The sequence below is a fragment of the Theropithecus gelada genome, chromosome 13, assembly GCF_003255815.1.
Source record: "Theropithecus gelada isolate Dixy chromosome 13, Tgel_1.0, whole genome shotgun sequence".
Taxonomy (NCBI): Eukaryota; Metazoa; Chordata; class Mammalia; order Primates; family Cercopithecidae; genus Theropithecus; species Theropithecus gelada.
Window position 1 is genome coordinate 96,272,330 of NC_037681.1, and position 25,991 is coordinate 96,298,320.

Sequence of the window (25,991 nt, forward strand, 5' to 3'; positions counted from 1 at the left end):
GGTCAAATCCTCTAGGGTCATTCCAAGCAGAGGGTTGTCACTCCAGTAAATCTCATAACGGGCCTTTTATTTCCTACAAGATCTAAACAACTCTGTCTCCTCTTATGTATTTGTCTTCATCCCCAACTACCTTTCCCGTTGCTCAGAGAAGCAGGTATCTCTTCTCCAGTCCAAAGCTGGTGTCTCCTCCCCACAACCCCACTAAGCTCTAGGTCCTCTTCCTTCCTCCTGAAACCTTGGTGCTGCTGCCATCCTTACCTCCAGGTATCTACACAGCAGATGCCAATTCCCCATGCCTGAAGTGGAGCTTCAGCACATCATGCTCTCTTGGAGAATACGTTGACGCAAATTCAGTGGATGATAGACTGAATGCACCTGAATTTGACATGGTCTGGACTTAACAATAAGTGAGTTGTTAATGCTCACCACTGGGCATTGTGAAAGAAATTTTCTCTGCTCCACCTAATAAAAGCTGAAGACCTGAAACACCTATCCAGAATTTCTATAATGATATCCAACTATCAACATGGAAGCCATCCAGAATATGAAGAGAAATATTAGAAATCTGTGCGGAAAAAAGTGAAGATGGAGACACCTCTCCCAGCATGCATAGTCCATTTGTGGCCACTCTATAACATGTGCTGGTTGAATAGCCGCGGTGGCTCACGCCGGTTATCCCAGAACTTTGGGAGGCCGAGGTGGGCAGATCACGAGGTCAGGAGTTCAAGACCAGCCTGACCAGCATGGTGAAACCCTGTCTTTACTAAAAATACAAAAAATTAGCCAGGCATAGTAGCGTGTGTCTGTAATCCCAGCTACTTGGGAAGCTGAGGCAGGAGAATCACTTGAACCCAGGAGGCAGAGGTTGCAATGAGCCAAGATTGCGCCACTGCACTCCAGCCTGGGTGGCAGAGCAAGACTCTGTCTCAAAAAAAAAAAAAAAAAAAAAAAAAGTGCTGGTCTTTTCCATCTTTAAAATACTGTCTCTACCTAATACCTCTAGCTGCTGTCTTTTCTCTCTTGTTACTTTTATAGCCAAACTTCTAAAAATAATTACTAAAGTTTGGTATGTCCGCTTCCTCACCTCACATTTGTTCATCAGCTCCCCTCATCTGTTAGAATCCCCTCACCAAGTCGTCAATAGCTTCGGAATTTCCAAATCCATGGACATTTCAGATCTCTCGTTCTTCCATGTCATTTGAAGCTGTTGATCCCCCTCTCCTGGAAACTCTCCTCTTCCACATCCCAGTTTCCCATTTCCTCCTGCCTTTCTGCACATCCCCTTCCCTGTTGACTTCACTGGATCCTCTCCTTCCTTCCCTGAGGTCAGTGTTGTGCCCTAGTACCGCCATTCTCAGAAGCAATCTGGCACAGGACTGGCATCCTGATAGCTGACTTAAAATCCTAGGTCCATGACTTATAGCTATGTGACCTTGGGCAAATTACTTACCATCTCTGTGCCTAGGTTTACTCAGCTGTAATATAGGTAAAATAATAGTAGTACTTCCTAACAATGGTTGTTGAGAGGATTAATACACATAAAGTGTTTAGAACATACAGTACACACTCAATAAACATAAGCTATTGTAATTCCTCTTGCTATACTCCATAACCCTCCGTAACCAACTGATCCACACCATGACTTCACTACTTTGGTTAAAGTTTGCTTGTGGGCCAGGCACAGCAGCTCACACCTGTAATTCTAGCACTTTGGGGGACTGAGGCAGGAGGATCACTTGAGGCCAGGAGTTCAAAACCAGGCTGGTCAACATAGTGAGACCCTGCTCTACAAAAAGTTTTACAAATTAGCTGGACATGGTGGCATATGACTGTAGTGCCAGCTACTCAGGAGGCTGAATCAGGAGGATTGCCTGAGCCCAGGGGTTCAAGTTCAAGACTGCAGTGAGCTATGATTGTGCTGCTGCATGCCGGCCTGGTCACAAAGTGAGACTCTGTCTCTTAAAAAAAAAAAGTTAGCTTTCTTGTAAATCTTGAAGACTTTTCTCCTGAATGTCAAACCTAGAAAACATCTGCCCACTAGCCATCTCTCCCAGACTATCATAATACTTCAAACTCAGCATATCTGAAACTGAGTTCATCATCCTTCCTATAAATGCTGCTCCCTCCTCCCCGTCCCTTCTCTCTCCTAATGAATAGCCCCACTATCCTTCCCACTGGCTGCCAGGCCAAAATGTCAGAATCATCCTAGACTCCTGCCCCTCCCTTACTCCCCCGTTCAGTCAGTCACCAAGTCATGCCAACTTTATTGCCAAAGGCTTTCTTAAGTCTGTCCAATTCTCCACCCTAATTACCAGTGTCTTATTAGGACCTCATTATTTCTCACCTAGATGGTAGTAAGTCACAATAATATTAAAAATAATACTGACCACTAGTATGACATGCCAATTACAAATAAACCACTGTAGTAGACATTTCACATACTTCATTGTATGTAACGCTGACTACTATGCATGTCACCCATAAGGGAGGAAGTAGAGTCCGCTGTTTTCAGATAAGACAGAGGCTCAGAGACATTTGCTAAACAGCCCAAGTTACAGGGAGTGTGGCTGGGAAGGAGGCTGAGATATATCTGACTCCAAATCCCAGGCTTTTTCATCCCCTAAACTGCAATAACATGCTAACTGGTCTTCTTGTCACCCATATTATTCTTCTCCAATATTTACTCTATTGCCAGAACAGTATTAGAACTCCAATATTTACTCTATTGCCAGAACAGTATTAGAACAAAACTTTGACCCAGTCTCTCCTCCATGTGAAATCCTGCAGTAGCTCCCCACTATCTTCAAAGTAAAATTCCAATTCTCTAGTAAATTCAGATGTGGTTACCTTGCCCCTTCACAGACTGACTTCCTTTGTCCCCAGCCATGCTTATCTGCCTTCCCTTCTTGAAACAGCCCTGGCCTGCTCACCTGGACATGCTGGACTTCTCACCGGCCCATCTGCCTAGGCTCCACTTCTCCTCTCATCAGTCTGGATGCTCCATCTCTGCCTCTTCAATGCATGTTGTCTTGGACTCACCTGCTCTCCAAGCTGAGTTTAGGTGTCCCTCCTGTGGGTGCATGTAGCACCCTGTGATTGCCTCCAGTATGGCACTTTAAGGTAGTACAACATTCATTGACTGAGCATCTACCATATGCCAGAGTTTACAGTAGGCTCTGGTGATTTGGGAATCAACGAGACATATGTCCTGCTTTCAGAGAACTTACTGTAATGAGAGATGGACAGCAAAACATTGCATTACTATCTCTGATTCCCTTGTCTGTCTCCACACTGGATTGCTGAGCTCCTTGGGCACAAAGAGTATCTTGTTCATCTCTGCTTCCAAGGCCTGGAACTGTGCCTGGCACACGAGGGTGTCAGTAAGTGTTGACAGCTTGAGCTGAGCAGACACACGAAGGTCACCAAGCTGTCTCTGTGAACACATGAGCACACCCAAAGGGACACTTTTACTTTCATGTGTGTCTTTTTCAGACTAAATGTCTGAGTCATTGTCTTCTGAAGTTCCACGAGATCCTACAGTGCACCCTGCGTTTGACATGCAGCAGGGTCTAACACTGGCGAATGCCCAGGCTAACCATTCCTGCCCTGTGTGACTGACCCATTAGGAGATTAAGGGACCGAGGCCTCACAGCAAGTAAATGGCATTGCTGACTCTCTTCCAGTGCTCATTCTGCCTGCTCTCAGGTTCACAGCCACATCTCAGTGCAGCAAAGAAGGATGCCACTGTCAGAGGTTGCTCAGCCAAGTGGCACTCAGGATGGGGGAACTCAGGAAAGAAATGCACCCTTCTTCCAGTAAGAGGACCTATCCGCCTCCTCCCATGGGCTGCCACGGCCTGTCTCGTCTTGACAAGATGAGCATGTTTGTGGAGGTGCCCAGAGAAAGACAGCTTTAGGCAGCCCTTTTGATCGAAGTCCCCTTGCAGAAACAAGATCCCCTGAAGTCTGTTCCCTGCAGCTACCGCCGGCCCCATCTGAATGACAAGGGCAGGAGGGGGCAGGGCAAAAGGGGAGAGGCTTAAATTACAGCAGGTGTTTTGTAAAAAGTCTTCTTTTCCTTGCAAGTTTATGGTTGCTTCTCTACTAAGAAGCATTTCCCCCTCCTCTCACCATGGAGGGCAAAGTGCAGGCTGCCTTAGTGATCAAAGACAGGGCAAGAGGAGGAAGAGAGTTTGTGAACCCCAGAACAAAGAGCGTCTCACTTCCGCCAGGCACAGCCTCAGATGCCAGGCTGGGGAGAAGGAAAGGGGGAAAAGTGGGGAGGAAATGGCCATTCCTATCCCAACCACAGTGGCCCATACTCTTTCACCTCCTTTTTCGAAAACAGATTTTCTAAAAGTATCTTTGATGATAACAGCTCTCTGGAGACTATCTGGGGCGGGATAAAGGGCTCAGAGTTTGGTGCCCTGGACCTGATCCTGGCTCTGCCTTTTAGTTGTGGGTGTGACCCTGATTACTCCTCTAATACAGACCTCAGAGGGTGTTTGTCAGGATCCATGCAATAAAGGCAGCTAAAGCCCCTAGCACAGTGCCTGGCACCCACCCCAGGTTATAATTGATCCCTAGGAACCACTCCTGGGACCACTTCCCTGGAGGAAGGATGGTCCCCAGAAGACAGCATTCTTCTCCCTGTCTCTAATCCCTGATCACTGGCTGGACTGAGTCTTCTTCTGTACTTACATCTTCTCTGTCATGGCACTAATCCACCATACTGTGTTGCCTGTTTTCTTGTCTATCTCTTCCTTCAGACCATGAGCATCTTGAGGTCCAGGAATGGGAATTCCATGCTAGAGTATTCATTCACTCATCTATCACTTACTAAGTGCCTCCTATGTGCCAGGGGGTCACTAAGTGGTGAATAAATGAGTAAAGCCTGGGGATAACCTATAAAAGGACCTATATCAATTGTCTAATCAATAAGCACATGCACCCGTCCTCTGTGGGGAGCACAGTGCAATCAGCACATGCAAAAGGCTTTGGGCTCAAAGAAAGACTGCAAATTGGAATGCAATTCCCAGGAAATGTGTCAATCCTAATAGCTGTTGATCTGCTGGATCCCAGGTTGGATTTTATATGAAACAAACTTTAGCATCAAAACTCAATCTCTCTCTCTCTCTCTCTCTGTCCCCACTGCCTCCCCCCTTCCTTCCCTCTGTTTCCCCATTCCTTTCTAAGTCTGGAGAAATTTAGCAATTGCTTAGCAATTCATGCAGACTTTTGAATGCTCTAAAGGTAAAACCCAGACTCTGGAGGGGCCACTCACATAGCTCATCAGCTAGGGCTTTGAAAAGAAAACAAAACAACTATCCACAACCTCCCAGCTCAGTTTTGTTTTTGATGTGATTTCTTTGCTTACTAGAGACAGTGTCCCTCCCTGACCCGTGGGCTCTGGTCCCACTGCCCCAGGACGAAACAAGGCCAGCAGAGATAAGAGGCAGAGCCACTATTCAAAGAGGTCAGCACACCTGAGCTTTAAATGCCCACTCCATTGTCTCAAAACAGTACAGAGACAGACTCCTGGACTGGTCAAATGTCAAAGCCACTTCCCCAGGCCCATCTCTGCCCCCCAGCCCCCACCATATGCCTACATGTCTTCCAGGCCCTTTCTTGACTCTTACACATGCTGTTTCCTATTTGTAATGCTCTTTAATCACCAGTCCCTTCAAACCCACCAAGCTCCCGCTTACATGTTAAGGCCGAGCTCACACATCTTCTTCCTGATGCCTTTCCTGACTCTTCTAGCAGAGATGGCGCTGGTTCCTTTGAGCTCCCAATTCTCTGCTCAGATATCTTATTCTATATAACACACTCTGATGATCTATTCACATGGCCAACATATGTCATGGACTGCAATCTTGATGGTACAAACCAGGTCTTTTTCATCTTTGTGTCTCTAGCACCTGCACAGAGCTACTTATTGCATGTGTATTCCAAGTCCACACTAATACCTCAAGATTCTGACACCACTCTAGTCTGACACCAAATGCCCTTTACAGCACTAAACAGGGTTTCACGCAGAGTCAAACAACACAGTGCATTTCACAGAGAATACAGCGCAAGATGTAAACAGGGCAAAGTGTATCTCCCTAGAACTAGACACACAAAGCAGGGGCCAGCTTCATCAGAAAGTCTGCCACAGGTCAGTTAAGAGGTGCTACCCAAAGTGGCAGCCAACAAGATGTGACATCAGAGGCCTCAAGACCTGGCACCAAGCCTGACATTTCTACCCTGGGCTAGTTTATCTTCTGTGCCAAGCTATAAAAGCCTCAGTATAAATACAAGGGATGCCCAAACATCTTGGGTCGCACTTTTACTCAAGTCATTCATATCCTAAAGGAATTTGTTTCTCAGGTCAGTCAGCTAGTGACCTAGGAGAGGGGATGATGCCAGGAGACAGTATGAGTCTGGTGTGGGAAGGGGAAGGCAGTGCTATAGGGCAGTGGTTCCCAACCTTTTTGGTTCCAGGGACCAGTTTCCTAGAAGACAATTTTTCCACAGATAGGGGGAGATGGTTTCAGGATGAAACTGTTCCACCTCAGATCATCAAACATTAGATTCTCATAAGGAGTGCACAACCTAGATCCTTCACACATGCAGTTTGCAATAGGGTTCACACTCCTAGAGAATCTAACGCAGCTGCTGATCTGACAGGAGGCGGAGCTCAGGCGATGGCCTGTTCCTAACAGGCCAGGGACCAGCCAAGGGGTTTGAGGACCCCGCCGTGGGGATCTGAAGAGTCTTGGATGTCAATGGACAGGAAAGTTCTCACCCTACTCAACCCTCAAAAGCAGCACTTACTAGAGTGTTTCCCTGGCCCCTAAAAAACCCACAAGGCTTTACACGCGCCAGGTGACCTCATCCCACTGAAGTTTTGGAGACAACCTGCCAAAACAAGCAAACTCAGGGGGATTACAGCTGTGCAGGACAGCTGTGGAGGAAACCAGAGTACACAAATGTGCAGGTCTTTGTGTAAGGCAGTCTAGCCCACAGAGCAAGTGGCCCAGGGACTAGCAAGGAGTGGGCTTGGCTTTAAAAGCCAAGGCTGCATTAGAAGCAATAAAAGATTCCAAGTTAGTTTAGTGATCAGTTGTAACCAAGTATCCAGCGTAAAACACAACTTACCCAGAGGGTCAGTGAATGTTTTCTACTTCTCCAAATCTGCTTCTCCAACAGAGAATTTAATATTTAATAATATGGGTTATTAAATTCCCTTAGCCAGTTTTACCTTCAATAGATAAATGAGCCTTACAATACGTGGAGAGAAGGTGTACTTTGCATCTGATCAAGTATAATGTGGGAGACTGAGCTGGTGGCATTTATTCATCCATCCCTCATTCATCAATTGGTTTCACCAATATTTACATGCTAGGTGCACACTGCAAAGGGCACATGCTTGGTAAGGACAAAGCTGGGGTCACAGAGTTTTTGACCCCAAGTGTGCACCTCTGTCCTCCAGGCAGGTGTGTGTTGACTCCATCCCCTCATCCCAAAAAAAGTTAATGCTCTTCTAGCCCTGACTATGTACACTTAGGCTCAATTTAGCATAAAGATCAGTGGTGCTGGGAAGTAACCCCAATGTCCTGCCCCTCTGTGGCTTGGGGCAAAGCAAGGAGGCAAGGAAAGGAACAAGAGTTGTAAGAATAATGGCATAGTCTTAAATCACAAGCATGATGCAGGTGGAATACCCAGTGGACTTAGGCTCTCATTAATGCACTTAACAAACCTTATCTCACATTAACTGAGCACTTACTATATGCCAAGCACTGGGCTAAGCCCTTTACCTGCATAGTGTGAAGAGTATGTGTTTTGAAATCCAGATGTCTGTGTAAATCTTGGCCCTACCACTCATTAGCTCCATCACTCTGGGCAAACTGCTTAGCCTCTCTGTGCCTCTGTTTCTTTGTCTGGAAAATAGGGCAATACCAGTAGTAACTGTAAAGGACATTACAGGGTTTAAATGAGTAAAAACGTATAAAATGCTAAACTTGAACCATGTCCTGCAATTAGGTAGGCACTCAGTATTAAGATGAATGATTACTATTCCATTAGTTAGTCATACTAGTCTGCAGAGAAGGTATGCTATTTCTTCTTACCAAGAAGGCTTTGCGAGACTGAGTCAACTTGACCAAGGTCAAGTAATTAACTTTTAACAGAGTTAATAAGTGGCAGAACTGAGATTTGAACTCAAGAAGCCTGACTCCAAAGCCTGAAAGCTTAGCCATCATCATGAGCATGAACGGTACTGAGTTAGATTCTAAGTGTGTAAGACCAGGGGAGAGATAAACAAAATACTACAAGAGAGATATATTTAAAAAAAAAAAAAAAAAAGGCGGGACAGGGGAGGGGAGAGGGGAGGCTGAGGCTGAGGCTTCCCCGCAACCTGGGGTAGGGCAGAGAGCAACAAAATTGTCTGTAGGAACTGAAGAATGATGCTTCACCCAAAAGGAAACTTGACTTCTAGTCTCAAAGACTGATTGCCAGCCAAGGAGGAAGAAGGGCATTCCAAAAAGTCAGGACCTAGAATACCAAAAGAATAGTGGGTTGAGGGAATGTCAGAAACATAGAGGAAGTGGCATAAGGTGAGGCCAATTGTGAAGAGCCATGTGTACAAGGTCGGGGTTTACATTTTATTCTGTAAAGACAGTGATTGTCAAACTTTAAGATGCAGAGGAATTACCTTCAGTGCTTGTAAAACACCTGCAGATTCCCAATTCCCATCCCTTCTGTTAGCAATGGGGAACCAACAAGGGTATTAAGGCAATATAGCAGCATGACCTGCTGTGGATTTGGCAACAGAATTCTGGCACTGGAATGGAGGGAAAGACAGGGACAAAGACTGGTATAATCAGCCAAACTAGAGCAGATAAAAGGATGAGAGCTGGAAATAATGGCACTCTTCATGAAGTGACACATTAAACCTGGGCTTCTCAACCTCAGCACTGTTAACATTTTAGGCTAGATGATTCTTAAACCCTGGAAGCAGAGTGGGGGAGAGGGAAGATGTCTTGTGCAATACAGGATATTTGGCAGCATCCCTGGCCTCTACCCACCAGATGAATGAGATCCTCTTCTACTTACATGATGACAGCCAAATATGTCTCCAGACATTGCTAGATGTCACTTGGGAAGTAAAATCAAAATTCCAGTTGAAAACCATTACTTTAATAAGCCCTAGCATCCTGCTTTACAGATGAGGAAATCCAGCTATAGAAAGGTACAGAAAGGCCCCAGCCAGGATTCAAGCTGGTGGTCTCACTCCAGGGCCTGGGCTCTGAGCTACTGCGCTTGACTGCCTTTATGGAAAGGAGATTCAAGACAGCCTTCTGAACAGTATTACACATTTTGTGACAGACCGGATGCCAAGAAGGGGATGAATTAATAAGGTTCAAAGGTGAAATCTCAGTGCTTGCCGCTGAACTCAGAGGACAGTAGATACTAAATAAGTAGTTTGGGTTTGAATAGAATCAAGGTGTATTAGGTCAAAACGGAAAAAAAATCTGGTCCCTTGTACTATGAGCAAGGAGGTGGGGGATTGGGGGGACCGTTCTTGCTCAGACTGAAGAAAGGAATCTTCTGTAGGGCTGGACTTGAAGTGTGTGTGTGGTATAGACCAGCTAGGACCCAAATCCTGGCTGGGCCCTTTCCTGGCTAGCTGTGTGGCCCCATCTTATTTTGCCTGTTTGTAAAATAGGGGTAAGAGTCCCTATGCATAGGCTTGTTATGAGAACTCAGGCAGTTAATAAAAGCAACATGGCAAGCCAGCACGATGTGGCTGGCACTCCTCTCCTTCCAGGACATCCTTATTTCCTCCGTGCCCCAACGCGCTCTGTATTGCGTGCCAACACCTCCCCTTACTCCTCAATAGTAGGGGTGGGGACCCTCACGCAGACCCCCCAGATAGAGCGGCGTGGACTGTCTGCGCGCCCCCCTCCACCAGCAGAGCGTCCCACTGGGACTTTAGGGGGCGCCAACAGCCTTTCACTCCCTAATTCACTCGGCTTTCGGGGTCCTGGGGGTCGCCAAATGCGCGCGGCGAGTTGGCTGCCCCCGAAACAAACCAGGTAAATAGTCCACGGTGCAGCACTTTCTGCAGGTCCGCCCCCCGCAGGTTTGGGATCGAAGCCAGTCAGGTTCAGCCCAGCTCCCACAGGCGCAGGAGAGAAGCGCCAGATTTGGGAACGACCTACTCTCCGAAGCTGGGCTGCAGAGGCAGGGAGCTGAGAGTTGTTCTATCCAGAAAGAAGCAGTGGGGCGAGAGAAGAAACAGGAAAGTGGGAGGAAGACGAGGCAAAAAGGAAAGCGCTGGGAAGCAGAGTTCCTTGTGGAACCCAGCCTGCAACACCTGGGCAGGGGCTTGGGAACAAAGCAGCGGCTTCAGGTCAGAAGTGCTCTGGGTGTTTCCGAAAAGAGGGCGCTTCGGAGAAGCCGGAGCCCGCTGGGGATGCCGGGCGCCCCAGAGCCCAGGGTGCGCTCTCGGGCGCCGCTTACCTTCGCTGGGGCCCCGGCGCGCACTTCCGGGGACCGCGCTCGGGGCGCGCGGGGCCGAGCAGGGGGACCCGGAGCTGATCACCGAGGGGCGGACGCGAGAAAGCGCTGCCCGGGGCTTGGGCCGGCACTAGCACCTCGGAAAGGAATCCTGCCGGAGGGGCCGCCGGGGTCAGGGCTGGCCTGGGGACGTGGGGTCCCGGCCTGGGTGCTCACGGGCGGCGGCGCCAAACCCCGCAGAAGCTGGAGGAGCCCGAGTCAGTGGGAGGAAAAGGTTGTCTCATTTCCTTCGATCTCCCCCCTCCTCCACCCGCTTGGCTCCGGACCTGCCCTCCCTCTCCCCCGCCCCCTTCTACAAGCCAGCGGCCCATGTGGGCGCCCGCAAGACGCGAAACCTGAACGGCTGCAGCGTGCGGCACCTCCCTCCGCGCCCAGTTAGTTCACGCTCCCAACTCCCGCCTGCCTCCCCGCGCTGCCGATTGTCTGTAGGGCTGGGGAGGTTCCCCATCGGCAGTCCCCACCCTATCCCGGTCCTCCAGCCTTTCCTCCTGCTGGGACGAGCCCAGATTTGAAAGCAGACCTCCAAGCCCCCGCCAGCATCCATCCTCTCATTCCTGTCCGGTCGCCTGCTTTGAGCCTGTATTCAGCCACTGAACTCAGACAGGAAATAACCACTTACTTTGTTAAATTTGATCAACTTTTTTTTTTTTTTTTTCCTGAGTGGGAAGTTAAAGCCTGATGCATAATCTCGAAGGAATGTTCATTTTTATCGGAAGAAATGCAGCTGAGGCCTGTGTTTGGCCTTTCTCTTTCAGGGTTAGGGTCTTGTTTGTTAAAATCAACAAGTATTTATTGAGAGTGATAGGCGCTGAACTGCGCGATGGAAACGCAGAAACAACCAGAGGGACACCCTGTTCCTAGACAATCGTCATAGGGGGTGACTGCAGGGAGAGAGCAGGTCCCAGGGTGCCGTGGTTTCTTAAGAGATGGGTCACGGAGTGAAAGTCTTCTACAGAATCAGAATAAAAGCATGGACAGAGGGAAGACGGAATAAGAAAGCCCTCAGGAGGCTGTCTACCAAAGAACACGGCCAGGGCAGTGAGTGATGGTGGGGAACGGGAGGCGGGGGTGAATGTTGTGCCAGTCCCTTAGGAAAGGAGAGGAGCTGCTAGAAGCAGTGGGATGGAGCTGATAAGATCTGAAGCCCAAGGGCTTGAAAGGGAGAAGATGAGGAGAGGATGAAGGAGAGAGATAACTCCCAGGCCTCTGGCTAGAGTAGCCAGTGACCAAGTGGATAACTAGAACCTCAGAGTACTTTCTGGAGCTGCTACTCCAAGTGTGGTCCACAGACTGGCAGTACTAACGCCACATGGAAGCCTGATGGAAATGAAGACCCTTGGGCTGCACTTGAACCACTGGATTAGTATCTGCAGACTAACAAGATCCCTAGATGATTCAAATGTGCATTAGAATTTGGAAGCACTGCCCACTAGACCACTGACTGTATATTATACTGTATATTAGACTGACTGTATATTAGACTATGGAGCCCTGGGTGTATATTAGAAACACCTGGGGAGCTTTAAAAACCAATAGGAGGCCCCAGCTCCACCCTCACAAATATTTCTTTAATTGTCTGGGGTGGAGCTCCCACATCAGTTTTTTTCAAATTCCCTCAAGATGATCTCATACAGCCAGAGATGAGAGCCACTGTTTTAGACTTACTCAAGAGCTACTTCATTTTACCTTGAAATGCTGCTGTTCAGAAAGGAAAACAACGCCTATCTGTAGATGACAATGTAAAGACAGGTTATCCCACTCTAGTGCAGACGCAACTGGTCTGATAGAAAGGGCCCTTGTTTCCTAAACTAATCAGGGAACAAGGTTCTAGCCTCAGACAGCACTAAATTACACTCTGAACTTAACAAAGTACTCCCCTCTTCGACCGACCTCTGTTTCCTTATCTGTAAAAACAATACACACTTGCCTGACTCCGAATTCCACACTCTGGCATGCAAGGTGCCATCGTCAGAGCTCCCCCTAACTCTCCAGCTTTCCAGCAGGCATATGGAGAGGCTGTGTTGAGAAGTGGGGTTTCCTGATATAATACTTTGTGTGTTAGCCAAGGGCACAGCCCTGTATGAATACCAGAGATCAGAGGTTTGTGTGCCGAGCACAGGAGCACACATACAATCAGTGCTCAGTAAATGTGTGTTGAATGAACTAATTAGTAAAGAAATAAATAGGGCACAGATGCCCCTGCTGGGACGAGCCCAGATTTGAAAGCAGACCTCCAAGACCTCCAAGTGTTGGTACTTAGTACGTGCCATTAGGATTGAAAGCCACTTCTGTAGGAAATGCAGAGACAAATGCGTAGACTTTCTTTAGATGGGCCCTAATCTTGAGCCTATTCATTTGCCCCCCAGGCTGGAGAAAGGACAACTGGAAGCACTCTGACCCAATCTAGCTTTGGATTTAAAAATACTACCACTACTAAGAACTGCTAATATGTGTTGGTACTTAGTACGTGCCAGTCACTGGGCTGTGTCTCACTTATAAACATTGCCTCATTTTATTAAAATGAAGCAGATACTGTTGAACCCCCTACACTTCAACAGATTTCAGGAATCACAGGTATGGAAAGAGTAGAGCTGCCATCTAGATTATCTCCTGCCTCTGGTTGTGCAGCAGGACAGAAGTGCATCCGTTGCTAGCCTGAGAGCCCCTCTTGGGGTTCCTGCGGGTCATTCTCCAGAACATGCATCCCTGCATGAAGGCCAACATTGAGATAAATGACTACTTAAGGATCCTACAGAGGCAGATGCTACCAGGAGCTATGTCAGGGAACCTATGGGTTATGGCTGCACCTTGGAAAGAAACCCCTCAAAGCCACTAACTTCATGCTTGCATGCACATGTGTGTTCATGTGTGTGTGTATGCTTTTAATGAGAACCTCTTAGATACCAAACGCTATGCCAGTCCTTTCCACATACATTTCTTTTAATCAGCACAGCATCTTGATTGGCTAAGTATTCTTGTTCTCTTATTTTATAAATAAGAAAACTGGAACAACATGAAGATCTGTTCATCTCTGTAGCCCAAGTTTCTTAGGGGTACATTCTATTGCATCGTTGTTCATGTCCACCACCTCTGCCTACCCCCATTCTATGAAGGTGAGAATCTTCATTTCAAGTCCCATTCACTTGTTATGGTTACAAGTCTTTGAAACTCTCTGTGCCTCATTTTCCTACCCACAAAATAAATTGTCTTTGGTTGCTGTTTTCTGAAGGTACTGTGTGTGGCTTCACACTCTAGGCTGAGAGGCGATGAGGGGAGATAGCCCATAGACTGTTAACAGAAACTGAAAACGCTGGGTTGATTTATTCCAAGATGAGAGGGCCCATTGCTTCATTAATGGCAAAATTATTATAAAATAGAGAAATAGCTATTTTCCATATCTAGGGAGACATATTTATGGAACAGTGCCAAATATCAATTAAGACTTTAGGTCAGATGTGAGGAAGGGGCATTAAACCTCTGCTAGACTAAGGCAGATTCTCAATGGCTACCTTTTGAAGCTGCCTATCCTGGTCTCATAGGGTCTGCTGGATAGGCCTTCAGGGTGGAGGTGGTCAGGGAACACAGGAGAGGTTGGAATGCACAGGCTGATACAGGAAGGGCAGAGGAGTAGGGAGTCCATGTGCACAGGCACAGCGTACAGCTCCAGTTCTAACCAGAGATGAAGAATTAGAGGAAGAAAAGGGGTCATCCCAGGAAACCAGGATCTCAAGTAACCACTTCATGCCTGGTTGCAGGCCCAAGGCTGAGAGCTGGGGCTCGCAGTGTGAGCAGCTTTTGCAGATGTGGGCAGGTAATGCCAGCAGAGTGCACAGGGCTCCCACGGCGCTAGTGGTCAGAGCAGGGAACCACAATCCCCCCACCCTGGTGTTGTGGCCAACAGCACATCCAGTTCGTGGAAAAAGTCTAGAAGCCAGGGCCCCTTCAGCTAATACGAAGAAGATGTGATAGTTTTAACGCTCAGTGAATGGAGGCTGTGGCATTCCCTCAGTGGCACAAATGTCGTGACGACAAGATTTGATAGGAGGATCATGTTCCACCCATGTCACCACTGAGCCCTATCCATCAGCTACTGTTAGACAAGACTCTAGCCACATTCCTCTTGTTTCTGCTTCCAAAACTCCAACTGCATTTGCATAGCAGTAATTTGATGATTTTACACAAAGCTCATTGTGGCAAATATTTACTAGTTTTTGCTTCAAACAGAAATACAACCTCAGACTTTGATTACCCCCATTTTACTAATGAACAAAGGCACAACACCCAAAGGCAGCCAAAAACAAAAACAAACTGAGTTACCAGTTGAGCGAAGGTGAAACCCTTAGACTCATATGGTTTACCCAAAAATGATGAGCAGCTAAAGGCACCACAAGATGCTTGCAGTGAGAATATGTCCAGATATGTCTTCACCCAAAATCATCTGGCACTGTGTAACCCATGTGTCTATCAATGCAGTTCAGCTTACCTGTCATTTCCTGGAGACTGCCTGCCCTGCACAGAGAACTGTCCTAGACACCATAGGCAACCTTGCTGCACGATATACTCAGCTCTCACCTGGGGCATGTTCTGAAATCACAAGCTGGACTCCAGACCAGACCAATTGAATCAGAATCTCTAGGAGTAGGGCTTTTTTAAAAAACCTTTCCAGATGATTACAATGTGCCATTAGGATTGAAAGCCACTTCTGTAGGAAATGCAGAGACAAATTTCAAACAGTAAGGAGCTCAGTCTAGTAATGGATGGTCTTCAAACGTCACCAGGAGAAGGAGAACATCAAAACTGCTCTGCTGTGTACAGAGTATTAAGACAATGCCAAATGGACAAAAATCCCTGGACTTTTCTCTGCCATAAGTGAGTGAAATCATCCCCATGTGGTAGGATGTGGGGATTTTCCTATCCCACAAGGTAGGAAATCTGGTTTTGTCCCAAGAAAGTACAAATGATTGAAACCAGAATCCTTGCCTGCTTCCACTATGGCACTGCTATTTACAAGAAGCCTTCAAACTTCCAGCTCTTATTAATTCCAGAAGTAGTAAATGATCTCCAGGAGTGATGGAGCAAGGCAGGCATGTAAAGCGAATAATGAAAGACAAAGGAAATTGCCTCATGGCCTGATGAGAGGCTAATGGATGTGCAGACAGAGACACCAATGTGTCACCATTAATGATGTCACTTTAGGAAAATCAGGAGGCTGAAAATTTTTTTTTCATGCTTTGCCCTATGGTCATTTCCTATCCATTCATCTTAACAAAAGTGAACTTGAAAAGAAACTGTACACTTGTTTAAAATGTTAGTTTGGGGAAATGAGGACAACCTTTCTCTTTCTCTCTTTCTCTTTCTCTCTCTCTATCTCTCTCTTTCTCCTGTTGTCTCACTTTTGCTATTACGTTTCCTAGCAAAGTAATGGGACTTCTGTTAAGGTTCATGGATAGTCATTAACCAAGTGGCATTTACATTCATTCGTTCATTCCACGACAGCCTGCTAAAATGAAACAAGTCGTTTGATAGTATTAGCTACTAACATCGCCTAGACACCAAAGGTCAAAGAATGCAGTATGCCTTATTTATAGTACAACCTTTCGCCAACTTTTTATAAGGTCTAATGGATGCATTTAATTGCCAAATAAATCAATGTTGACAGTTATACCCCCTCTGCAATCCTAGATTCCAGATATAGGCAACCAAATTATAAAAACCCACGTTCTCTAGGCCTTGTCTTTTTTTTCAGAAAGCAAAGTTTTACTTGTACAAAGGAATATGAGAGGATGCCAGGAGCACAAGTCAGTTGTTCAAAAGAACTTTTCATGGAACTAAAACCTCCAGGGAATATAAGCCACACAGCTAAGGTTCCACATGCTCTAATCACTTCTGTCACCTTTTCAAATGTGTAATGTGCCCGAAAAGGATGAAATATTGAGTAAAAATCATCAATTAAGCATCCTCTTTATCTGTTCTATTGTGGAGTGGGGGTTTATCTCGTTGAATTATTTCCTCACAGGCCCTAGTCAGAAGAATAGAGATTTAAATACTCTTGGATCAAACACTTTATCTCGCTTGGTGTAATAGAGTAGAAATCAAAATATTTCTCTAACCAGTTGCTGCTGCCCAATACAGCATTTCTTCTGATTAATGATATTTTTAATCAAAACATATTCACCATTTCAACCATAAACATAGCTTAGTATACAGTTTGCTTCTTTATTTTTTTTTCCATTTTCTATAGGGAAATTCTTATGCCCAGGTTGACACCTCCTCTACGTTTTTCATCTTGGCGAACAAGGTTAAATAAGGTTAAATAAGCATAAACAGAGCTTAAACAAATCATCCATACACTCTCTTTCTAACCAACAGGAAGCCACTGTAAAAATGAGAGATTTCAATTATAAAAAATGAGACAATGGAACTATGAAACATGCCTAGAGAAAATGCTAATAGTTGTTCTTTAAGAAAATTCAAGTTAGATCCCAAGTCACAATACACATGGGCCCCAAAAAGTTGTCAATAAGATAAATATTTTTAAAATAAGATAAATCTGTCTATTTTTATATTGTAAATACCATTGACTTTCATTATAAAATTGAGATATCCTACTACATTTTAATCTCATGACCTGTTTGAAAAATTATCCTGCATGTCTAGAAAACTATACATTTTTTAGAGAAAAAGGATACATAAGAGTTTGGAATAAAGTATAAGTTTTGAGTTAAAATAGCTCAACCTCATAGCATGCCTGAACTGGACACTGAGTCCTATGTCAGGGTTCCGTTATAAGGCTGCCTGCAACTCTTCCACATTCCTCGAAGACTTATTTTCTGTAACTCTGTGAAAGGTGTCAACTTGAGAAATTAAGAGTAATTTGGTTTGAAAGATAAATGGGCAAAACACAGGACAACAAATCATACCAAGCTGTTAATCTCCCTGAAGAGTGTACACTAACCAGAATAGATTATTGAGAGGATCCCAAACTTCTGAAACCCCCATAGTGCATGCTTTTAATCCATTCTTTGATTCATAGATTTCATGGTTGTAAATTCTAGAACACTGTATCCTTATGCACAGGTATGGTAGATCTAATCAAACCAACTGGATGGCAATGTGTTCATGTCCCCAGTGCCCAAATTGGAGTGATTTCCATTGCTTAAACCAGTGTCTGCGACCAGCAACCAGTTAGTCTCCTGTGTCTGAACGCATCTGATGGAGTTTGAGATCTACTGTAGATGTAAATGAGGAATCTAAGATTTTGATCCTAACAGAAGAAGAGCTAATAAATGAAAGGCTGATTCACTTGCTTCATTTTTAGTCCACACTGGGAATCTGTTAAATTAGCAGGTTTGATTAATGTATTAACAATACAATACTCTTGATTTATTTTAAATGGCTTGCTATACTTCCCAGAAGCATAAGGTTTACTTATAATGAGATGTGCAGGGCAACAGAGCTTCCTATGACTTCAAACTCCCTGGGCACGTGGGAAGTTTGGTCTAGGGGGCTTTTCTCTGTGCCAAAGCCCCTGCTTGCCAGACCTTTCCTCCTCATCCTTATTTCCTCTCTCCTTCTCTTTAATCTTCCCACTGCCTCCTTCCTCTGCCTTGAACATATTTGAAGCTCACCCATGTTTACGTTAATAATGTATTATTATTAGATAATCAATAATAAATCATTGTTACTAAATAGTAAATACTTATTAAATGATTAAGTAAAATTTAATAATTAAATGATATTTAATATTAATATTAAATTATAATTATTAGATAATAATAAATAATTATTAAATAAACCTTCAAGATTCTGGACCCATTTCTAGATATTGCTCTTATTTTAATTTTAATTTTATTTTATTATTTTGGGGTTATAGGTGATTTTTGATTACATAGATAAATTCTTCAGTGGTGATTTCTGAGATGTTAGTGCACCTGTCAGCCGGGCAGTAGACACTGTACTCAATGTGTAGTCCTTTATCCCTCACCTCCCTTCGGACCTTCCCCTTCAAGTCCCCAAAGTTTATTATATCATTCTATGCCTTTGCATCCTCATAGTTTGGCTCTCATTCATAAGTGAGAGCATACAATATTTGGTTTTCCATTCCTGAGTTACTTCACTTAGAATAATGGCCTCCAGCTCCATTCGAGTTGCTGCAAAAGACATTATTCTGTTCCTTTTTAATGGCTGAGTAGTAGTCCATGGTGTATATACATCACATTTTCTTTATCCGCTGGTTGGTTGATGAGCACTTAAATATGCAAAGATATGGGACCATAGTTTGCAATTGCAAATTTCGCTGCTATAAACCTGCATTGCATGTGTCTTTTTCACATAATGACTTCTTTTCCTTTGGGTAGATACCCAGTAGTGGGACTGCTGGATCGAATGGTAGTTCTACTTTTAGAACTGTAAGGAATCTCCATACTGTTTTCCATAGTGGTTGTATGAATTTACATTCCCAACAGCAGTGTAAAAGTGTTCCCTTTTCATCACGTCCATGACAACATATATTGTTTTTTGACTTTTTAATTATTTAATTATAATTTAATATTTTAATAATTTTTAATTATTTCTAGATATTTTTCTTTACTTAATTTTTTTCATAACCAAACTTCTCAAACAAATGGTATTCACTCGCCTCACTTTCTTAATCCCCTTCAATCCTCAGCTCACGGTAGTCTGGTTTTTGTCCCCAACACGCCACTGAAACTGCCCTCGTTAAAGCCCCCCGTGGCTGCCCCCTGCTAATGTTCCTCATCTCCCTGCAGTACTTGCCGCTGTAGCTACACCCCCTCCTCCTTTCACTTCTGTGCTTCTCCATTTCCTAGATCCCCTCCTACCTTTGTGATCATTCTCCCTCTGTGCCCTTCTTTAACTGGCTTTGCTCGGTAACAGACACATCTGTTTGCTTCACTAAAATGCTTCAGGGGTTGCCCACCTCTTACAAGATAAAATCAGGACTCCTTAGCATGGAATGCAACATCCTTCAGGGTCAGCCCCTACATATCTCTCCCAACCATTCAGTACCAACCCATCTTCTGCTTCAGCCATGTCAACCTTTTTGCAGTTTCACAAACAGGTTATGCTATTTCATACTTCTGTACCTTTGTACAGAATGTTCTTGACTCCACCCCCGTCCTTCACTAAGGAATTCCAGCTCATCTTTTAAGACTAAGGACAAAGGTGAGCAATTCTGGGAAGCTTTGTCTGCCTCCAAACAGAGGCAGCAACCCCACCTGGGTCCTGGGCATCTGTGACACATTTTCATTGTAGAGCTCTGCACCCTGTTACATCTCCCAGATCTGAGTCCTGTGAGGGCAATATGTTCTTGTTCATCTCTCTGTCTCAAGTTTGTACACTGCACCTACCACATGATTAGTGGGCAAGAAATGCATGCTTCTTTTACTTCTCTAATTTAATATAATTTGCCCTGAGCTTCCTATTCATTTCATAGAAAGTCTTAATTTCAGTTTTTACTGGGGCATGTCCCCTCCCCAGAGTCAGATGGAAGTCCAGAATCAGGTAGACGTGCATGACGCGGAGCATACAAAGAGACTCTACCTAGTTACCACATCCAGGCTTGTTTTCCAAAACACCATGGAGCCCCGAGGCAAGTTCTTCTAAGGCTTGGGCCTTGGGGATTCTCTTCATAGAAGTTCTCAAGGTCACAGACCTTAATGTTTAGTTATTTCTACCCCAGTGCCATCTTCAGCCCCTCAGCTGCCCTCATTGTTGGTGCTGTTGGAAAGCAAGATCCAGATGATCATACTTCAAGGGCACCCCAGTGACTCTATTCTTTCTCTCATTTTCAGAGACTCCCTTAGTCTCCAGTCAGGGTGCACACCTTCAGAAATACAAAGCTCCCACTCCTGCCCATCACAGAGCAGCACGATTCTCCTCAAGGTGCATAGGGAGCTGAAACAAAAACAGAAATAGGGATGTCTCCTACTGGAAAATCTGTTTTCAGCCCTGCAATGAAACAGCTCTCGAAGACAAGGGCATGACGGGGTCTTGCTGCCTTTTTGAGGCAAAGAGTACCCTCAGTGAAGAAACTAAGACACAGGTAAATATCTCAATAAATTACTCTGCCATATAACCACCTATGAATTTCTTTAATTACTTAATTAAAAGCATAAATGGCCATGAAAAACACAAATGGAATTGCTTTCCCAAAGAAAGACACCTCTACCTGGCAGCCCTCACCACTCGGCCTAATCCTCCTTCTCATTCCTTCCCTGAGGAGGAAGCCCTAAAGTGCCTGGGATTCCCTGTCTGTGGCCCGGGAACACTACTCACATGGCCAAGTTTATTTGAGCTGCTGACTTGGGCTGCTGACGCAGGGTATTTGCAGCTGCTGCACTAACCCACTTTTTCTCATGGATGATTTTAATCTCTTTAATTTTTGCCCAGCCTGTGAGAAAACTGAAAGCGTGGTTGGGAGGGGGCGGGAGATAGAAGTTACAGGTCATGAGCTGAGTGGCAGCTAAATCCTGTGGGAGGAAGCGAACGCGAGTGTAATCCTTTCAGGAAAACAAGTATTACTGGAGAGGAGAAAGCTGCCAATGTAACTTTGTTCCAAGAATAAATAGCACATTTTCCCTCAGTGTTTGCTTTTCTCTCTTTGATCCTCTTGAAGCCCTCTGGAAATGCCTGGCCAGCAATTTTTCTCCCCTCTGAGGCTGGGGAGAAGGAACCACAAGCACTCACTTGAGATTCCTTAAATGAAGGCGTTTGGAGGGGCTCCCAGGCAATGCTGGAGCCCTGAGGCCTGTGGAAGCCCCGGATCCAGACATCGGCGTGAAGTTTAATTACCACAGATATGCCATAGTGTTTCCAAACATGCAGTTATCAAGCCCAGAAGCAGTTTAAAAGGGAATAATAATAGATAGGGTATACCTGACTAAAGCCACTGGGAGCCATGGGAGTTTGAAAATGGGAAAGGAAAGGCAAAACTCAAGCGGGTTAATGTTTAGCTTTGGTCCCAAGCAAAATAAATGCCTGCACACAGTGAGGCTGACAAGAGCATGCCCTCACCACGGGGAGTTTATGGCTCAAGTGCTCTAGAAACCACAGTCCTTAGTTACTCACATAGTTTCCCCTTCTTTTCCCAGATAGTTTTATTCCCAGGGAGTTGCAGGCAGGGCAATGCCAATGAAAGATGAAAGCCATGCCATCAGATAGACTTGCATTCAGTTTTGGTTCTCCCACTTACTAGTTGTACTAAGTATGACAAGTTAAGTACTTGGTGTCCTCATCTGTCACATGGGAATAATAATACTTCTCTTACAGGATGGTCATGAAGAATATATGAGATGATGGATGTAAACATTTAGGATCATGCTTGACTCTGAGTGTTCAAATGTCAATTCTCTTCCACCACTGCCTCCCCATAGCATCATTCAAATCAGAAAACACTTACTAAGCACTGATTCATGGAAAGACTTATAGCAGGCTTATGCAGGAAGCCAAGTATAAAACCCACTCAATAAGAAATGACATTCGAAATGAAGATTCAAGCCTGAAAAGTGTCAAATAACAGGCAAATGTGATGTCATAAAACTGCACATGAGACACTGATCAATGGCCAGTCCTGACAGTCTGTCTTAGGAATCCCCCAGAGAATTGAGATAGCTAAGTAAAGCTTTGTGGCGAGGGCTGGGCTTGCTCTGGACAGAGCAGCAAGGAACAGCTAAGAAAAGGCAATAGACTTATTTGACTTAAGTAGGTATACCTTAAGGGATTTTGGGGCGATATCTGGAAAGGAAATTGGGAAGTCTGGTGAGTTAAAGATGATGAAAAATTCTCCATCACTCTCCCCATTGACAGATAGAGTCTATGTCTCTTCTTGAATCTGGGCAGATTCAGTGGCTGGTTAACAAATAGGACGTGGCAGGAATGATGCTGTGCCAGTTTCAGACCCAGCCTTGGAGAGAATCAGTAGCTTTTGCTTCATGCTTCTGGCTACTTCTGCTCTGTAGACACTGCCTCTTAGAATCTGGCCATCATGATGTGAAAAACCCAAGCCAAATGGAAAAGCCATGTGTGACTCTTCAATCAAAAGCCCAGCTGAGCTCCCAGCCAACAGACAATAATAAGAACAATCATGTGAGTGACCCATCTTGTATATTCCAACCCAATCAAGCCCCCAGATGACTGAAGTCCCATTTGGAGCAGAACCACCCAACTGATTCTAGTAAACCCATGGAATTTGAGAGATAATAAAATGTCACCTGCTCTTAGACACAAATTTGGCGGTGGTATATTGTAAAACACTAAATAACTGACACAGGAAAGGACTCGTGGGAGGCATTGAACATCAAACACCATAGTCTAAATTCATCACCATAATCATAGAAACTATTAGCAAATTATCACTAAATGCCAGACACTATGAGGTAAGTTTTTATAACTTTTAAAACCTAACCTGCTTATACACCGGATAAGTAGGTACTATTATTCATATTTAATAGTCAAGTAAACTAAAATTTAGAAAGGTTTAGAAATTTGCTCAAGATTTTACAGATTTTACAGCCAGAAAATAGTAGAGATGAGATTCAAAGCAGTTATATTCTGAACACTCTCAAATCTGCCATCTTGTTTCTACAAGGTGAATAAGCAATGGGCGTACTGATAATCTTGACAGATACAAACAACTCTCCAGCTGCAAATTGTCAACCGGTTTGAAAAACCACAAGCTGCCTGGGCTTGTCAAATAATTCCATGCAAAACAATGGCAATAGTTTTAACTCTCGTTGTTCAGTGACTGTATAGGTATGTAAGACAATTTGAATAAAAATGATGAGTTTATTTAGGAAAATAGAAGCCACTTGTATCAGTTACGTATTTCTGTATAATCACCCCCACAAAAACAAAAACAGTAGCTTGTAACAACAATGATCACTTATTATCTCTCATGGTTTTCATGGATCAGAATTTAGGAGTGGCTTCACTAGGAAGCTCTTAGCTTGGGGTCTCTCAGGGAGTTGCAGTCCGTTGTTGGCTGGGGTTTAAGTCATCTGATGACTTGCCTGGAATTGAGGGTCCACTCCAAGGCAGCTCACATCTTCAGCTGGCAGGTTGGTGCCTGTTGTTTGTGGGAGGTCCCAGTTCTTCATCAGGTAGGCCTCTCCAGAGGGTTATTTCAGTGTCTTCATGGCTTGACAACTGGCTTCCCCCCAAGCAAGTTTTCCAAAAGGCAGAAGCCACAGTGCCTTTTAGAATGTAACCTCAGAAGTTACACATCTACCCTACCACTTTATTCTATGGATTATCTAGGGTCATCTTTGATTCAGTGTGGGAGGGGACGCCACAAAATCGTGAATACAAGGAGAAAGCAATCATTAGGGGCCATCTTAGAGACTGGCAACCATACTTCTCTATCCCAAGTACTTTGGCTTTAAAGCAGGACAGTTGAGGCTTTTATATGTGTCTGTAGGGCTAAGGAACAAAGGTTAAAGATGTCACTTGGGATGACCCCAGACTGCATTACCAACATAAGAAATTCTGAAGCAATCATTTGAAAGCTGTTTCAAATATCAGAACATTTTAGGATACCCTACCATCTATCTTAGCCAGCAGCTCAGAAGTAAGAGATTCTCTAGAGGGCACCGCTGGGCTATCTCAGGTTCCCACAGCACCAAAGAGGGTCATTCACAAGAGAGTATCCTGAATGAGCTGCTAAGAACCTTATATATGCTTTCTACATATAGAACTGTGGCCTTTCTCACTCCTCTGCCTTCCCCTCTCAGGCAAATACCTCCCATTGACTGACATCAACTTAGGATCACAAGAAGCAAAAGATTCCAGGAAATGTCACCTCTGGCCTCTTATTGGTGATGCAAGGAGTCCATGGAAGTAGGTGGTGGTGATGCTAAGCTGAACACAGGTAATCCAGCACAGACTTGGGGGAGTTTCCAGCCAATGAAGCATGTATGTGCAATGCATTTTGGCTTGAAATTCTCCCTCTGCTCCAAAATAGTAATAAACTGTAAATATATAAATGTATATATGAAAATGGAAAAAAGCATTTCCATGAATAAGACAGTAATGAACAGGAGATGAAGCTATGAAGCTATAGATCCAAAACTTGGGAGATATGCTTAGAATTCTACCCCTTTAAGTGGTTCAAGTCCTGAAGGGTGATGGGATTTAAAAGCACCCTGTGCCTGAGAAATGATCAGAGTGGAGCTCAGTCCTGGAAAGAAGGTTACTAAAAGATGAAGCCACCGGCTAGGGCTATGGCTTATTCAAATGGCATACTTATGGCCTTATTCCAAGTGATTGTCACCCATCCCTAGTCTGAAAAAGAGAAAGGCCTTATGTGTATCATTTCCTCACTGAAATCCACCTCTTCCTTATATTAGCATCATCTTTTTAACCCTCTCCCCAAATTTTTTTATTAGACTTATCAACATATTTTACTGATATTTTTGCTCCTTGTTGTACATCCCATTTCTTCCCTGTGAATTTACATCTCCTCTTGCTGAAGTACATCTTTTAGTAACTCCTTCAAGGGTTTGAAAAGGTAAATGCTAATAATTTTTATGTTTCTGAAAATATCTTTATTTTTTCCCCTCTTGTAAAATAATTTGGATATAAGATTCTAGGTTGACAGTGATATTCCTTCTTAACTTTGAAGATATTGTTCTGTATCTCCTGCCATCTGTTGTTACTAATGAAATGTCTTTTGTTAGTTTAATTGTTCTTTCCTTTATCTCTATGAACTTTTAAGAATTTCTCTTACCAACCAAAAAAAGTCCAGGACCAGATGGATTCACAGCTGAATTCTACCAGAGGTACAAGGAGGAGTTGGTACCATTCCTTCTGAAACTATTCCAATCAATAGAAAAAGAGGGAATCCTCCCTAACTCATTTTATGAGGCCAACATCATCCTGATACCAAAGCCTGGCAGAGACACAACCAAAAAAGAGAATTTTAGACCAATATCCCTGATGAACATCGATGCAAAAATCCTCAATAAAATACTGGCAAACCGGATTCAGCAACACATCAAAAAGCTTATCCACCATGATCAAGTGGGCTTCATCCCTGGGATGCAAGGCTGGTTCAACATTCGCAAATCAATAAACATAATCCAGCATATAAACAGAACCAAAGACAAGAACCACATGATTATCTCAATAGATGCAGAAAAGGCTTTTGACAAAATTCAACAGCCCTTCATGCTAAAAACGCTCAATAAATTCGGTATTGATGGAACGTACCTCAAAATAATAAGAGCTATTTATGACAAACCCACAGCCAATATCATACTGAATGGGCAAAAACTGGAAAAATTCCCTTTGAAAACTGGCACAAGACAGGGATGCCCTCTCTCACCACTCCTATTCAACATAGTGTTGGAAGTTCTGGCTAGGGCAATCAGGCAAGAGAAAGAAATCAAGGGTATTCAGTTAGGAAAAGAA

The 25,991-nt window shown here is 44.4% G+C and overlaps 1 protein-coding gene across 7 annotated transcripts in view; it reads right to left on the reverse strand.

Annotated features, from left to right (window-relative positions):
- The window catches only part of EVA1A (eva-1 homolog A, regulator of programmed cell death), a 144,875-nt gene that overhangs the window by 56,630 nt on the left and 62,254 nt on the right, over positions 1-25,991 (reverse strand). For 3 of the 7 annotated variants that reach the window (XM_025353979.1, XM_025353974.1, XM_025353976.1), the window contains exon 1: positions 10,509-10,973. The exons of 2 other annotated variants lie outside the window; for them this stretch is intronic. The gene's annotated coding sequence lies outside the window, so the exon portion shown is untranslated. Of the gene's footprint in view, positions 1-10,508; positions 10,974-11,085; positions 11,158-25,991 lie in introns of those variants that run through there. 2 more of the 7 variants (XM_025353977.1, XM_025353980.1) reach the window with 2 other exon arrangements.